The sequence below is a fragment of the Malaclemys terrapin genome, chromosome 18, assembly GCF_027887155.1.
Source record: "Malaclemys terrapin pileata isolate rMalTer1 chromosome 18, rMalTer1.hap1, whole genome shotgun sequence".
Lineage (NCBI taxonomy): Eukaryota > Metazoa > Chordata > Testudines > Emydidae > Malaclemys > Malaclemys terrapin.
The window spans coordinates 1,168,527-1,183,101 of record NC_071522.1 but is presented as its reverse complement, the minus strand read 5'-3'; the positions used below and the strand labels follow the sequence as shown (position 1 = coordinate 1,183,101).

Genomic DNA, 14,575 nt, shown 5'->3' with positions numbered 1-14,575 from the left:
TCACAGTCCCTCAGGCAGGCTCCCCACTTTTTAGGTCTTCCCAGATTTACCATCCATTTCCCCCTCTTTAATTGGAATGCTTGGCCTCTTGCACTCAGTCTCAGGGCGGAGTAGCTTGTTTCTGTTGCTGGCCCAGTGCCAGATGTCATCACTTCAGGCAGTGCCACGCTGCACATCTTCAACGGTTTGAAATGGAGAGACAGGGAAATACAGATAAGATCAGCAGCTTTAGGTGATGGCATTGTTTCAAATAAACCATGCATGACCCAAAGCTTCCACTTCAAATGGGGAATGAAAATTGCTTCATCCTTTGACAGCTTGTTTCATGAAAGAAATTTATCTCCACTTAATTGCTTTGGATCCCAAGAGGCTGCCTACAGTAATTTCTAGGAGATAATTATATCAAATTAAAAAAATATGTGACTATCCGACTGCTGAGCAGAATGCACTGGCCAGGGAGGAAGGAGGCACCACATCTGACTAACACTCGCAGGTTGTCACTTCCTGCCCTTCTCATGGCCCACAGACATGGAGACCACAGGGGAGAGTCTCTCTGGGATGGGACTGGACTACGATCGGATTACACAGCCAGCCTAGAAGTGCTGAGGGGGGTGTTGGGAACCCAGAGCCTTGTGTTCTGTTTAGCTCATCCCAAGGCCATTTAACTTTGGGAGGGTCTGTGTGCAGATCGTTGGCATTTCTCTTCGTCTCCCACCTGTCGTAAAGTGGCCGTCGCTCCTACCTGCACCTAGATTGTATGACTGGACCATCAAGTCAGGATGGCAGTGTGTGGCAGGGCAGCTATCCTATTTCTTCTCCTGTATTGTCACAATGACAGAGCTGAGGAACCAGAAAGTTTGTTGATTGAAAAACATGTCTATTTAGAAGCCCAGTGTAAACGTCCTGCCTAGACTGGGATTGGATTCTTGACCATGGCTGAGTTTCCAGGTTTCATTTCCTTTGCCCTCATACTTAACATTGTTTGTAGCTCTCAGTGTGTTCCCCTCACTCATCCCTCCTTCGCCCTCCCTTGCCCCGCACTTTTCTCTCATTATTTGAATATTAGCTCTGATTCCAGGGTAATGTCTGGAATTGTCAGTCTGGAAATAGGGCTGGGCCGTGGCTGAGTCACCCTCGTGCAGGCCTCCTAGAGATCTTTGCATCTTGGGCTCCCACTGCAGTTACTGGCTCAAAGACCGTCCCCGTGGTGGGCCCATTCAGCTGTGGTCAGTTTTAGAACCGGGATAGACTCGGAGGACTTGATGTCTTGTGGACATGGGACACAGAGCCTTTCACCTCCACGTTGCTGGTTCAGAGCCATTTGCGGCCATTCCCATCTGAGCTCTGTTTGCTGACTGACGGGGGCTGTCTGGCACCTTGGGAAACAGACCTCCACATCGCCTAAACCACATTTCTCAATGATGGCTCTCCTTGTTGGGGCTGAGGACTGAGCGGGCCACAGAGGTTAAACTGCCCTCTCCCTGCTGCAGCTGTAAGACACCTTGGCCAAGGACAGTGTAGGGGGAAGCTTGTCCTGCTGTGTCTTGTGGAGGAAGAGAACTTCCCTCCCCATGGCTGCATCAGCTTTTAGACAAGCAAGAAAATTTGTGCACAAATATTGCATTGTTGTTAACAATCCCGGGACAGAATTAAACTCTGCTCGGTTGATGGTTTTGAAGTGTTCCCAGTAAGTCAGGCAGTTTGAGGGGGAACTGGACTTGCATTTGACAGGGAGAGTCCCCATGTGTTTCTGGAGGGGATCAGCACAACAGGCTCTTTGGCATCCTCTCATTCCCTGGGTTCACATCAAGGTGCTTTCAAAGAAATTAAACCTTTTGGATTGGCCTGGAACATTTGCCCTGGAGAGAGGTAGAGAACAGGATAGTCAAGCGTCAAGTAAGTACTCCATGGCCACAGAAAGACCTCTGGCCTTTAAGGCAGAGATGGTGGGCTCTGATGCCAATGGCTGGCTTCAAGGCCCCTCTCCAAGGGGCCAGCTGCCGGTGTGTTGCAGAGAGTAGAAATCTCAGGCAAAGGAATACTGACTGCATTGCGACAAGAAAGCTGTCACTCTAGAAACGTCTCCTCCAGGGGGTGGCCTGAACACAACCCTTCCAGCAGTTAATGGACACTGGGGTGTAGCTGAACAGCCCAGCTCAGGGTGTTGCTGCCTGTCCTTTCCACGCCTTCCTCAAAGCAGGACAGGACTGTTCCCTTGGACATTTTCTAGTGTGTCGTGCAGTCTAGGTTTGTGTCCTCCAAGCCCGGGGGCTCCCGCCATTCCCTTGGGAGATGGATCTCATACTGTCAGGAAACATGTCCTGAGCCTACCTTTCCCTGTCTTTCATCTCCTCACACCTAGTCATGCTTCCTTGAACTGCTCAGAGCTCCTGCTCACCCTTCTGGCAACCTCGTCTGTTGCCAAGACATGGCCAGGGGCTGAGCCCCTCCTATCGGAACCTCCCTTCAGGTTGTTGATACCTTCCTGGTAATGAGGGGTGCAGACCTGAGCTTGGCCTTCTGGTGACAGCATATAGAGAGGCAGTGTCCACTGTGCTGGGTGAGATGTGCAGCCCCAATCTCTTTGGTCTTTCTGGGACTAGACTGGGTAGGATTCTCCTCGGGAGGGATGGTTCCAGAAATGCTTGGAGTGCTGAGCAATTAGGACTTTCACTGCAGTGACCTGTCGATTGCTTGGCATGGCCAGACTTCTTTGCTCTGTCACTGCAGAATTCTGTGTGGGAACATTGCTACATAGCCAAGTAACCCCCCAGCGTCCCGGCTGCACAGAGTGTTGCAGAAAAGTGAATTGAAAAGAGAATGCACCCTATAAGAAGGTGAGAAATCTTTTTCCACTGGCTTCCCTCTTGCTCACTAGGAAATAGTACTTCACAGCCACAGTTGTGTTGTCCAGGTTGTAAGGCCACTCCTGGGAGCAGGATATGGAGTCTTTCACCTCTAGCAAAAAGAACAAGGAGTACTTGTGGTACCTTAGAGACTAACAAATGTATTTGGGCGTAAGCTTTTGTGGGCTAAAACCCACTTCATCGGATGCATTCAGTGGAAAATACAGTAGGAAGATATATATACACAGAGAACATGAAAAAATGGGTGTTGCCATACCAACTCTAAGGAGACTAATCAATTAAGGTGGGCTATTATCAGCAGGAGAAAGAGACTTTTATAGTGATAATCAGGATGGCCCATTTCAAACAGTTGACAAGAAGGTGTGAGTAACAATAGGAGGAAAATTAGCATGGGGAAATAGTTTTTACTTTGTGTTATGACCCATCCACTCCCCGTCTTTATTCAAGCCTAATTTAATGGTGTCCAGTTTGCCAATTAATTCCAATTCTGCAGTTTCTCGTTGGAGTCTATTTTTGAATTTTTTTTGTTGGAGAATTGCGACTTTTAGGTCTGTAATTGAGTGACCAGGGAGGTTGAAGTGTTCTCCGACTGGTTTTTGAATGTTATAATTCTTGACGTCTGGTTTGTGTCCATTTATTCTTTTGCGTAGAGACCATCCGGTTTGGCCAATGTACATGGCAGAAGGGCATTGCTGGCACATGATGGCATATATCACATTGGTAGATGTGCAGGTGAATGAGCCTCTGATGGTGTGGCTGCTGTGATTAGGTCCTATGATGGTGTCCCTTGAATAGATATGTGGACAGAGTTGGCAATGGGCTTTAATCCAGGAACCTATCCTTGCAACAGTGTTTTTGTTGTGTGGTGTGTGGTTGCTGGTGAGTATTTGCTTCAAGTTGGGGGGCTGTCTGTAAGCGAGGACTGGCTGTCTCCCAAGATCTGTGAGAGTCAGGGATCATCATTCAGGATGGGCTGTAGATCCTTGATGCGCTGGAGAGGTTTTAGTTGGGGGCTGAAGGTGACGGCCAGCGGCATTCTGTTACTTTCTTTGTTGGGCCTGTCCTGTAGTAGGTGACTTCTGGGTATTCTTCTGGCTCTGTCAATCTGTTTCTTCACTTCAGCAGGTGGGTATTGTAGTTTTAAGAACACTTGATAGAGATCTTGTAGGTGTTTGTCTCTGTCTGAGAGATTGTAGCAAATGCGGTTGTATCTTAGAGCTTGGCTGTAGACAATGGATCGTGTGATGTGGTCTGGATGAAAGCTTGGAGGTAAGTATAGTGGTCAGTAGGTTTCCGGTATAGGGTGGTGTTTATGTGATCATCGCTTATTAGCACTGTAGTGTCCAGGAAGTGGATATCTTGTGTGGACTGGTCCAGGCTGAGGTTGATGGTGGGATGGAAATTGTTGAAAGCATGGTGGAATTCCTCGAGGGCTCCTTTTTCCATGGGTCCAGATGATGAAGATGTCATCAATGTAGTGCAAGTAGAGTAGGGGCATTAGGGGACGAGAGCTGAGGAAGTGTTGTTCTAAGTCAGCCATAAAAATGTTGGCATACTGTGGGGCCATGCGGGTCCCCATAGCAGTGCCGCTGACTTGAAGGTATACATTTTCCCCAACAGGGCCGACGAGAGAGGGGGGAAGCCGGTACAAATTACCGGGGCCCAGCGGTCTGGAAGGGGGCCCGGCTTCCCCACCCTCTCGGCGGCCTTGTTTAGCTGGTCCGCCCTTGCTGGGGGGGCCCGAAAAAAAATTTTCACCGGGGCCCGAACCCGCTCTCGGCGGCCCTGATCCCCAAATGTGAAATAGTTGTGGGTGAGGACAAAGTCACAAAGTTCAGCCACCAGGTTTGGCTTGACATTATCAGGGATACTGTTCCTGAAGGCTTGTAGTCCATCTTTGTGTGGAATGTTGGTGTAAAGGCTTCCACATCCGTAGTGACCAGGATGATGTTTCAGTCGGAGAACACTTCAACCTCCCTGGTCACTCAATTACAAATCTAAAAGTCGCAATTCTCCAACAAAAAACTTCAAAAACAGACTCCAACGAGAAACTGCAGAACTGGAATTAATTTGCAAACTGAACACCATTAAATTAGGCTTGAATAAAGACGGGGAGTGGATGGGTCATTATACAAAGTAAAAACTATTTCCCCATGCTAATTTTTCCCCTACTGTTACTCACACCTTCTTGTCAACTGTTTGAAATGGGCCATCCTGATTATCACTACAAAAGTTTTTTCTCTCCTGCTGATAATAGCCCACCTTAATTGATTAGTCTCCTTAGAGTTGGTATGGCAACACCCATTTTTTCATGTTCTCTGTGTGTATATATATCTTCCTACTGTATTTTCCACTGAATGCATCCGATGAAGTGGGTTTTAGCCCACGAAAACTTATGCCCAAATAAATTTGTTAGTCTCTAAGGATATCTCCATTATCTAGCTACCTATCTCTTAGAACTGGAAGGGACCTTGAAAGGTCATCGAGTCCAGCCCCCTGCCTCCACTAGCAGGACCAAGTACTGATTTTGCCCCAGATCCCTATGTGGCTCCCTCAAGGATTAAACTCACAACCCTGGGTTTAGCAGGCCAATGCTCAAACCACTGAGCTATCCCTCCCCCCAAGTACTCCTCATTCTTTTTGCTGATACAGACTAACACGGCTACCATTCTGAAACCTATCACTTCAGGTTGCCTGTTTTCTCAGTCTTCACTTTCTCTTGACCTCTTGTCCTCTGTGTTGTCAGCTCTCTCTGTCTTGTCCCTTTCCTCCTAGCCTTCTTTCTTGTCTTCTTTTTTGTCTTCTTTCTTCACTTTCTTCCTCTGTAGCTGTTAGCTAAAGGTACCGTAGTTAAATCCATTTCACATAGAGCCCAAGTTCTTCAGGGGTTCCAAAGATTGATTACCATCATATCCAAAACAAGGAACCCAGGAGAGTCAGCTGCAGTCTGGGGTCTGCAAGGGCCTGGTATCTTCCTGCAGGAGGTGAGGAGAAGCACATACCAGGACCTGAAAATACAAGCAGCTCTCACCTGGCTGGAAGCTGCTGCTCTCAGGGAAATGGAGTTTCTGTTTCAGAGACCATTAATGAGTTCATTAGTCAGCAATGGTCCCGTCTGCTTTAGATTTTGTCCCTCACCGCCCCCTCCCCTTCCTCCTCCCCCTCCTGCAGGATCTCAAGCTGTGGCAGGAGATGAAGTAAAACGCTAAAGTTTATTGCAAAGTTCATCTCTGAATCGTGCTGGAACTTGCTTGTGTTGTGTTGGCAACTTCAAGGGGATGCTACCTGGTAATTAATTAGGTGTCAAGAGAGAGCCCAGAGGTTCCAAGTTTTATATTCTTGCTAATAGAAATTGTCTCATTTTACATTGTTCTCCTTGGCTTGCCTCTATTTCCACAGGGCTGGAGAGAGCCCAGCCACCCATGGGTGTCTAGATCACACCTTCCCTTGGCCTCCCTTCTGCATACGCTAGCTCTTGCCTTGAATGGAACATGAGCACAATTAGCCCAGTCCTGAAGCCTTCCTTTGTCAGCCAGGCTGGATTCTGCTCTCTTTTCTCACCCTTGAGCTGCCAGGGAATCCTGCCTCACTTCTCCCTTCCCCTCCTCCTTTCACTCTCGTCTTTGCACTTGTTCCCACACTGACTCCTGCACCTGGAATCCCTCCCCTTCCTCTCATTTATAATGCCTGCTCAGGGCCCACTTCTGCCATGCAGCCCCTAAACGCCCCCCAGCACTGACAGACAGGTGCTCCTGGGTCACCCAGAGCACTTGAGCTGTGGGTTTTAGATTGTAAGCACACAGGGCCAAGAGCCAACTCTTCCCAGTGTCTCATACAGCGCTGAGCGTGCTACCAGCACTCAGGGTCCCAACCTTGTCCATGCAGGCACTTGGCACAGCCCAGCCCTCCTCCTCCCTCGCCCCCGGCCCTCTCTTCTTTATTAAATACACACATCCCCTCCCAGACCTCTTGGCTCCCTTACTCCGGGCTGCTTCTTACTGTCCCTTCCACTGCCTCCCGACCCCATTCCCTCCCAGTTACTGACCTCCTCACCCCTACACTCAGCCCCTTTCTCTCACGCTCTCTCACCTCCTTCCTTTCAGCATAGAAGCATGCACTGCTGTCCCCCATACTTAAAGGAACAGTCACCTTCATCCCACCTGTTCCTCCAACTACTGTCTCATTTCCCTTGCACATCTAAGCTCCTGGAAGTTGTCATTAACCAGTGCTGCTGGACACGGGTCTTCTAATGCCCTTCCAGGTACACCAGCCCATCTGGTTCCTGCCCTCTCCACTCAAACAGCTCTCACTCACTAAGGCTGCAGCTCTAGTAGAAAACCTGTCCCAGAGTAACTAAATCCACTAACACATGCACACCAGCCTGGGCTCCCCAGTGATTGCTCCCTGGCCAAGTCTTTGGCCTCTCCTCCATCCTTCGCCTCCTTGAGCTTTGTGGATAGCCTTCAGTACTGTGGATCATACTCCCATCCCTAGGCTGTCATGACCCTGTACGCTCCTGGTTCTCCTGTCTCCTGTATACCATATCTGTGGGCAACTTTAGCCCCTTTGCATAGATTCAGTTCTCTCTGTGCTGACTCACAAATGTACTTCTGTCCTGCACTGCCCAGTCCTGCATATCTGCCTGTCTCTGACATCTCATCCTGGGGATGGCTGGCTAACTGAGCTCCTTCTCTGTTTCTGCCATCCTGCACTGCAGTGAGCAGCAGCACCAGCCACCCTGTCCCTGGAGGGCCCCGGGAAGCTTGCCTCTCCTTCTCCCCACACATCCTCACCATAGTCAACTCTTGCTGCTGTTTTGTCAGCCGCATATGGAAAATCAAACCTTCCTTTTTGTCCTGGTGGCTAAGACACTTGTCCATGTCCTGGTCATCTCCTGCCTCCGTTACTGCCGTTTTCTCCTGTCAGGCGTGGACGCGGAGGTGACCTAGCTCAGTAGAGCTAGGGGTTAGGCTAGCTAATGTTTGGAAAGCCCTGTGGGGAGGGAAACCTATGTCCTCATGAAGTAACTGATGAAACCTCATGTGCCAGTGTTCTCCCTGTCTTTCATATCCTGTTTTAGCACCTTGCGCAGGTTCACTTCACCTGTATCCAGACAGGGCCCCTCAGTGTCTGCCTCATCTGGAGAGCTCCCAGACCGACGCACGTACCAGGAGAGAGACAAGGTGGGTGAGGGATAGCTTCTTTTGGACTCACTTCTGCTGGTGAGAGAGACAAGGTCTCAAGCCGCACACAGCTCTTCTTCAGGCCTGTGTGGCTCGAAAGCCGATCTTGCTGACCAGCAGAAGTTGGTCCAATAAAATGTATCACCTCCCCCACCTTCTCTCTAATAGCCTGGGACCGACACATTACAGCTGCATGCTCGTACCAGAATGCTTCAAAAGAGCAGGACAGTCGTGAGGGGTTGTCAGTACCAAGCACAGTGGAGCAGACACCAAGATGTGGTTCTCAGACGTGCGAAAGTGAAAAGAATTGCAGTTCTCACCTTGCCAAGCCCTGTGCACAAGGAGGGGCCTGGCAATGCTGTGCCACCGCTGTGTGAAGTACTGGGTCTGCTGAATGTACAGAGAGACTCTGCCCCTTCGGCCCCAGGAAGAGTCCCGTAGAGTGTCACTGCTCTCACCGCTCCCCTTCCCTCCCCGAGAGCGCACACAGCCTGTGTTGTGCCCACGTCGCTGCTGCTCTTCAAATACAAGGACACATTTTCTTTGTATTTGTGTGAGCATAGGAGCAATTAATGCTGAAAGTTCCTATTGCTTCTAAGCGATTGTTATTGCTGGTATAGCCCTGTATGTGTATGTGGCATTTTACAGGCTAAGTTCCTGCCCTGGGATCCTACCCTGTAGAACGTAAGTCAGGATCTCCTGCTCCAGGGATGGGGGAAGTGGGAGGTCAGGGTGAGGGATGGGAGTGCCTTATGGAGGTCAGCTGCTGCTTTATGTTTGTGCCATTTGAAATCCACTGCGGGTGAGGCACAGGCAGCACCAAGGGGAGCTGCGGAGCAAAGCGAGATGGGGTGGGGGGCTCACCATGGGCTCAGGAGGCTGTTCCAGGTGTAAGGAGTGGTCTGAGATAGACACATTCTCGTGCAGAAGGTGGAGACGGAGCTAGATGGCAAGCAAAGGCTGCATTACACGGAGTGCCCACAGGAGATGATCAGAGATTCAGGCGGGAGCAGAGCTGTGAGATCCCAACAGATGTTAACAGGATGGGAGGCAGAAGGCGGCAGGAAGCCAGGGAGGGGCATTGAGGGGTAGGAGTGACATGGTCCTAATGGTGGCAGAGGGCAGCATGTTGGATTGGGTGGAGGGTGGGGTCTGTGCTCGGGTGAGAGATGACCATGGTGAGGGTGAAAGGGTTGGGGCGCGTGGAGTGGAAAGGATGGAGGCTAGCAATGTTGGACAGGAAGAAATAAGATCTGACAACAGTCTGAGTGTGGGACAGAGGGGAGGTGACAAGCTGGGATGACGGGGAGGCAGCAGGACATGTTGAGTTTGAAGCAGTGGTGATCTGATCCTAGATTAGTTAGGTGTTTGAGGCAATTTCAGTTGTTTTCTATTTTAGCTTCTCCTGATCCTCAGGGCCTGGAAGGGATGGACAGGTGCTGTGTCGATGGCAGCATCTGTCCTTTCCCGCCCTCAGCACTTTCCCAACCAGTAACATTGGGAGGAAAATGTTCCATACTTGGTTCCTCCCCAGCTGTGGCATCTGGCCTTCCTGGGTCAGTTTGGTTGTTTAATGTTTGTGCTATGGGAGAGTGAAATAAATATGTTCCCATTTTCAAAATTCTAGGTACTAGTTTTTAGACATGGAGGCAGCAAAAATGGCTGATGTTTGAAACATGAGGGCTGGTTCCCTAGCTTGGCTCTGGAACAACTTCACCCTGAATGTGCCTCCTGAGCAACTTCTTACTGAGCGTGTCATTGCCTGCAGGTGTGCCCTGGTACATGGCTGCGCTGGGCGGGCGGCACTAATGCAGTGTGCCCTGGTACATGGCTGCGCTGGGCGGGCGGCACTAATGCAGTGTGCCCTGGTACATGACTGCGCTGGGCGGGCGGCACTAATGCAGTGTGCCCTGGTACATGGCTGCGCTGGGTGGGCGGGCGGCACTAATGCAGTGTGCCCTGGTACATGGCTGCGCTGGGTGGGCGGGCGGCACTAATGCAGTGTGCCCTGGTACATGGCTGCGCTGGGCGGGCGGCACTAATGCAGTGTGCCCTGGTACATGGCTGCGCTGGGCGGGCGGCACTAATGCAGTGTGCCCTGGTACATGGCTGCACTGAGGGGGGCAGGTGGCACTAATGCAGTGTGCCCTGGTACATGGCTGCACTGGGCGGGCGGCACTAATGCAGTGTGTCCTGGTACATGGCTGCGCTGGGTGGGTGACACTAATGCAGTGTGCCGTGGTACATGGCTGCGCTGAGGGGGCAGGTGGCACTAATGCAGTGTGCCCTGGTACATGGCTGGACTGGTGGGCGGCACTAATGCAGTGTGCACTGGTACATGGCTGGACGGGTGGGCGGCACTAATGCAGTGTGCACTGGTACATGGCTGGACGGGTGGGTGGCACTAATGCAGTGTGCCCTGGTACATGGCTGGACGGGTGGGTGGCACTAATGCAGTGTGCACTGGTACATGGCTGGACGGGTGGGTGGCACTAATGCAGTGTGTACTGGTACATGGCTGCGCTGGGTGGGCGGGCGGCACTAATGCAGTGTGCCCTGGTACATGGCTGGACAGGCGGGCAGCACTAATGCAGTGTGCACTGGTACATGGCTGCGCTGGGTGGGCGGGCGGCACTAATGCAGTGTGCACTGGTACATGGCTGCGCTGGGTGGGCGGCACTAATGCAGTGTGCCCTGGTACATGGCTGGACAGGCGGGCAGCACTAATGCAGTGTGCACTGGCTGCCACCAGGTACTCATGCTCCGTTGGCAGCCGAGGTTGCTCGGGACTGTCTGTGACTCAGGCTGAGTGACTCCAGATTGTCTTTGCTTTTTCTTTGTAAAACAGTAAATCAAATGGTAACAGGCCGTTTTGCAGCTACACCCGAGTGTCAGGAGAGCGCAGGTTCCCCAGCAGCCATGAGTCAGGCACACTGCACTGGGTTCAGCTCTGTTTTCTCTCTGGAGCTCCGTGTGCCGTCGTGTGTCGGAAGATGTACACCCCGTGCCGAGTGCGTGCGCGGTAACCCTGCCGGGGGAGCCGTACCTGGACAGAGCCTGATTCATTTCATTGTATCTGGGCAGTGGGATTGTTGCATTAATGGTTTCTTTTGCTGGAAGAAATGAGCTGTAATGGTTGATGTGGCAATGAGCAGTGTAATATGCCTTCTGTTGTGCCCCGACCAAGTTGCTCAGGTCTCACCAGTCACAGCTTCCCTTCATTCTGCTGCTTGTGAACTTGGGGTTCACCTTGAACTCATCAGAATACACTGCATTCTCCCAGATCATCTCTCCCTCCTCTCGGGTCTGAGTCCGCGCAGTGCTCATCGGGTGGGACCTGCTCTGTTCACACCAGGGCTGGTAATGTCTGGCCCGCAGCTCTGCCAAAGGCCAAAATTGGCTCCTAGCACACAGCTGGATTGCAAGGACAATGTTACATGGAGGGTGGAGCAAGCACATACCCCTTCTTCCTACTGTGCTTTCAGGAAATGTAGCTGCAGCAGCTGTAAGTGTGAATGAAGTCAAAGGAATGGATCAGTGCCCCCCAGCCCCTCCCTTGTCCAGCCCCATCCAGTGTCCGCACCCCTATTGTTCTGGTTCAGCTCCTCCGTGTCGGGGCAGGGGCCCAGCAAATGCTCTCTGCATCTAGTCCCAGGAGGAGGAGCTTTGGAGAGAACAGAGAAAGAATCGGTTTTTCCTTGCAGGCGAGCTGTGAATTCCAATTGCTTGTTCCCCTTCCTAGGTGTGTGTTTAATGCCCAGCCCCGCTGGAAAGGAGTGATTCTGAGAGCCAGCCAGCGAGCTGTGTTCAGTACAAGTAGCAGAGCTGGGTTTGCTGCTTCCTGAGAGACAAGGCTGCAGAGCAGGATTCATGGGGGCTAGTTACCTCTCTGGCAGGCTAGCGAAGCCTGTCCTGCTTGGAGCAGCCCTTTCCCACAGAGGACGCTGGCGTTAGGCACACGTCAGCGGGAGTCCCCTAAGTGGCAGCAGTTTGCTGTGGAGCGAAGTACAGAGCAGCATTTCTCTCTCCCCAGAGTGGCAGCTGGAAGCAATGTGAGTGCGCTGCCTCCCGCCCTGCCATGAGCATGCTGCCAGGTGTGGTTCTTGTGGTGGCGGGAAGTGCCAGTATCGCTAATATCTTTGGGCTGTGGTGTAGCAGCTGACCAAGTTGTGGAGGCATTTTTCTGGTGTCATTAAACTCCCTCCCATAGCCCCACCCTCTGTTTTCAAGGGGATTTGGGTTCCCAGGGAGCTCCTCCCCACAGACTGCACACCCTGTCTGGCCGTGCCACTCCCGAGAGGCTGTTGGCATTCTCATTCCAGCTCCGCTTTGCTGGACATTCGCATGGCCCTTGCCTGGAGCCTGGTGCGCACATTGGCTGCCCAGGTGGACAGCTAGTATTTGTAGGGAAAGCTTTCAGTTGCTTCAGCTGCTTCGCATTTAGATATTGTCCAAACTCCCCAGGTTCCCTGAGATTCAGCCGCGCTGGGGCGCGGTGCATGTTCAGAGCGGCAGCAGCTGGATGGGGCCAGTGTTTTGCCGAGTATTGAGTTTGGTTTTGGGAACGGCGACTTTACATCATGCTGCTGTGACTTATCTACCTGTTTCCTCTAACACGGGCAGCCTTGCTCCCCGCGCACGTTTGCTCTGTCATTCATTGAGCATAATGCGATTGTGCTTAGTAACTACTGTGCCTTGCTGGTGTCAAGTATCAGAGGGGTAGCCGTGTTAGTCTGAATCTGTAAAAAGCAACAGAGGGTCCTGTGGCACCTTTGAGACTAACAGAAGTACTGGGAGCATAAGCTTTCGTGGGTCAGAACCTCACTTCTTCAGATGCAAGACTTGCATCTGAAGAAGTGAGGTTCTGACCCACGAAAGCTTATGCTCCCAGTACTTCTGTTAGTCTCAAAGGTGCCACAGGACCCTCTGTTGCTTTGTGCCTTGCTGGTTTGCTGAGGGTTTGACAGTGTGATTTCTGGTGTCTCCGAGGTGGTAAGAGCAGCATTCTGGGAGCAGTGCACTCTACAGTATTTTAACTTTACAAAGTCACGTGAAAATCAGTGGGGCAACCATCCAATTCAGGTACCAGCCTAAAAACACATGAAGGAAATGAAACACACACAGCCTGCTAGAATTACACTGGATCTGACTCAAGTGTACAAACATACGTTAATTCCCATTTCCTGCTGCCACTCCCCATAACTCCCCCAGTGTACCTGCGTGTTAGCTCAGAGACCCTCTGGTCAGACTCCCCCCCTGTATTCGGTGGGGTGAAATGATAAGGCTGAGTTCCCTTGGTTTGGGGGCTGAGGAGGGACTGTGTTTTTCCTGGCAGAGTGGCCTTTCCCATATTCAGTATCAGTCTGTCATAGCAAAACACTTCAGTTCTTTTCACATGCTACAAGTTACTGAGCAATGCAGCCAGTTTCCCCAGGGCAGGCTCCCAGTTCAGTAAGGTCTGGATTCAAACCTGTGAAAGCTGCTTGTATTTGAGTCACTGAGGACAGGAGCAGAGCCACTCTGAGCAGTAGCCAGGTGGTAGCCGCTTTACTGACTTCTGTGGTTTTGAGCTGCTGAAGTTAAATGGTCTCATCCAATCTCAGAAGTTTTCTTATCCCAAGTTTCCGAAAAGAGGAGCAGAAAATTCCCAAGTCTTTCATCCCTGTTCAAATATCCACCAGGGCAAGGAACTGGGGACCGTAGAGTGGAATCTCAGATGACATTCTCTGGAAAGCAAACTTCATAGAGTGTAAGTATTCAATGGCTTAGCCTAGCCAGTGCCCTCTGCGTGGATTTGGCCTGCGTCTGCACCTCTTCCCTTCCTGGGCAGATTAACAGAGGCTGGAGAGGGTGAATCACAGAGTCTGCCTGAGGACCCCATCTGCTTTGAAGCCTTTGGCACTTCTGTGAGATATTTAAATGACAGACAGACATCTAGAGAGCCGTAAATATGTGCTTGGTGCCAGCTAAGCCACAGAGAAGATACTGCATTTGTGGTGCAGGGAGGTTCAAATATTTGTGGTCAAACTTAAAATTTGACATAAAACTCTCATCTGTGATGGAAGGCGTCCAGGAGCTGCACAGAGGACGCACAAGCTGTGCAAACTCACCCAGACTGCTTCCAGATTAGCTCTGCCAGTATGAGGCAGAATGTTCTAGCTCCTTAACTGTTGTTTCCCTCCCACTGTGAAGGCCATAAGTCGGCTCTCCAAGGGATGCAGCAACCGGTGTCTGTTTCCATGGGCAGGACTCTACCATGCTCTGGTTGTTACTGACACTGTTTTGTGTTCTGCAAACTTCAGAGACCCTGGAGGCCCAAAACCCCTTTCCTGACAAGCGGAATGTGTGCCCCTGCTGTCAGCCTCAGAGCCACATCAGCATTGGGCCTTGCTCATCACCAGGAACCTCGCTATCAGAAGATGTTGGGAAACAACTCAATGAGCTACTTCATTTCAGGCCAGCTCCACACTCTCCTTTACCAGGCAGGTCACTGCTGCCAGCTGGGGACCTTCAGAAACCATTCTT

The 14,575-nt window shown here is 51.2% G+C and overlaps 1 protein-coding gene across 3 annotated transcripts in view; it reads left to right on the top strand.

Moving 5' to 3' along the window:
- SMG6 (SMG6 nonsense mediated mRNA decay factor) overlaps positions 1 to 14,575 on the top strand; it is a 154,097-nt gene that overhangs the window by 105,385 nt on the left and 34,137 nt on the right. The gene's annotated exons all lie outside the window — the stretch shown is intronic.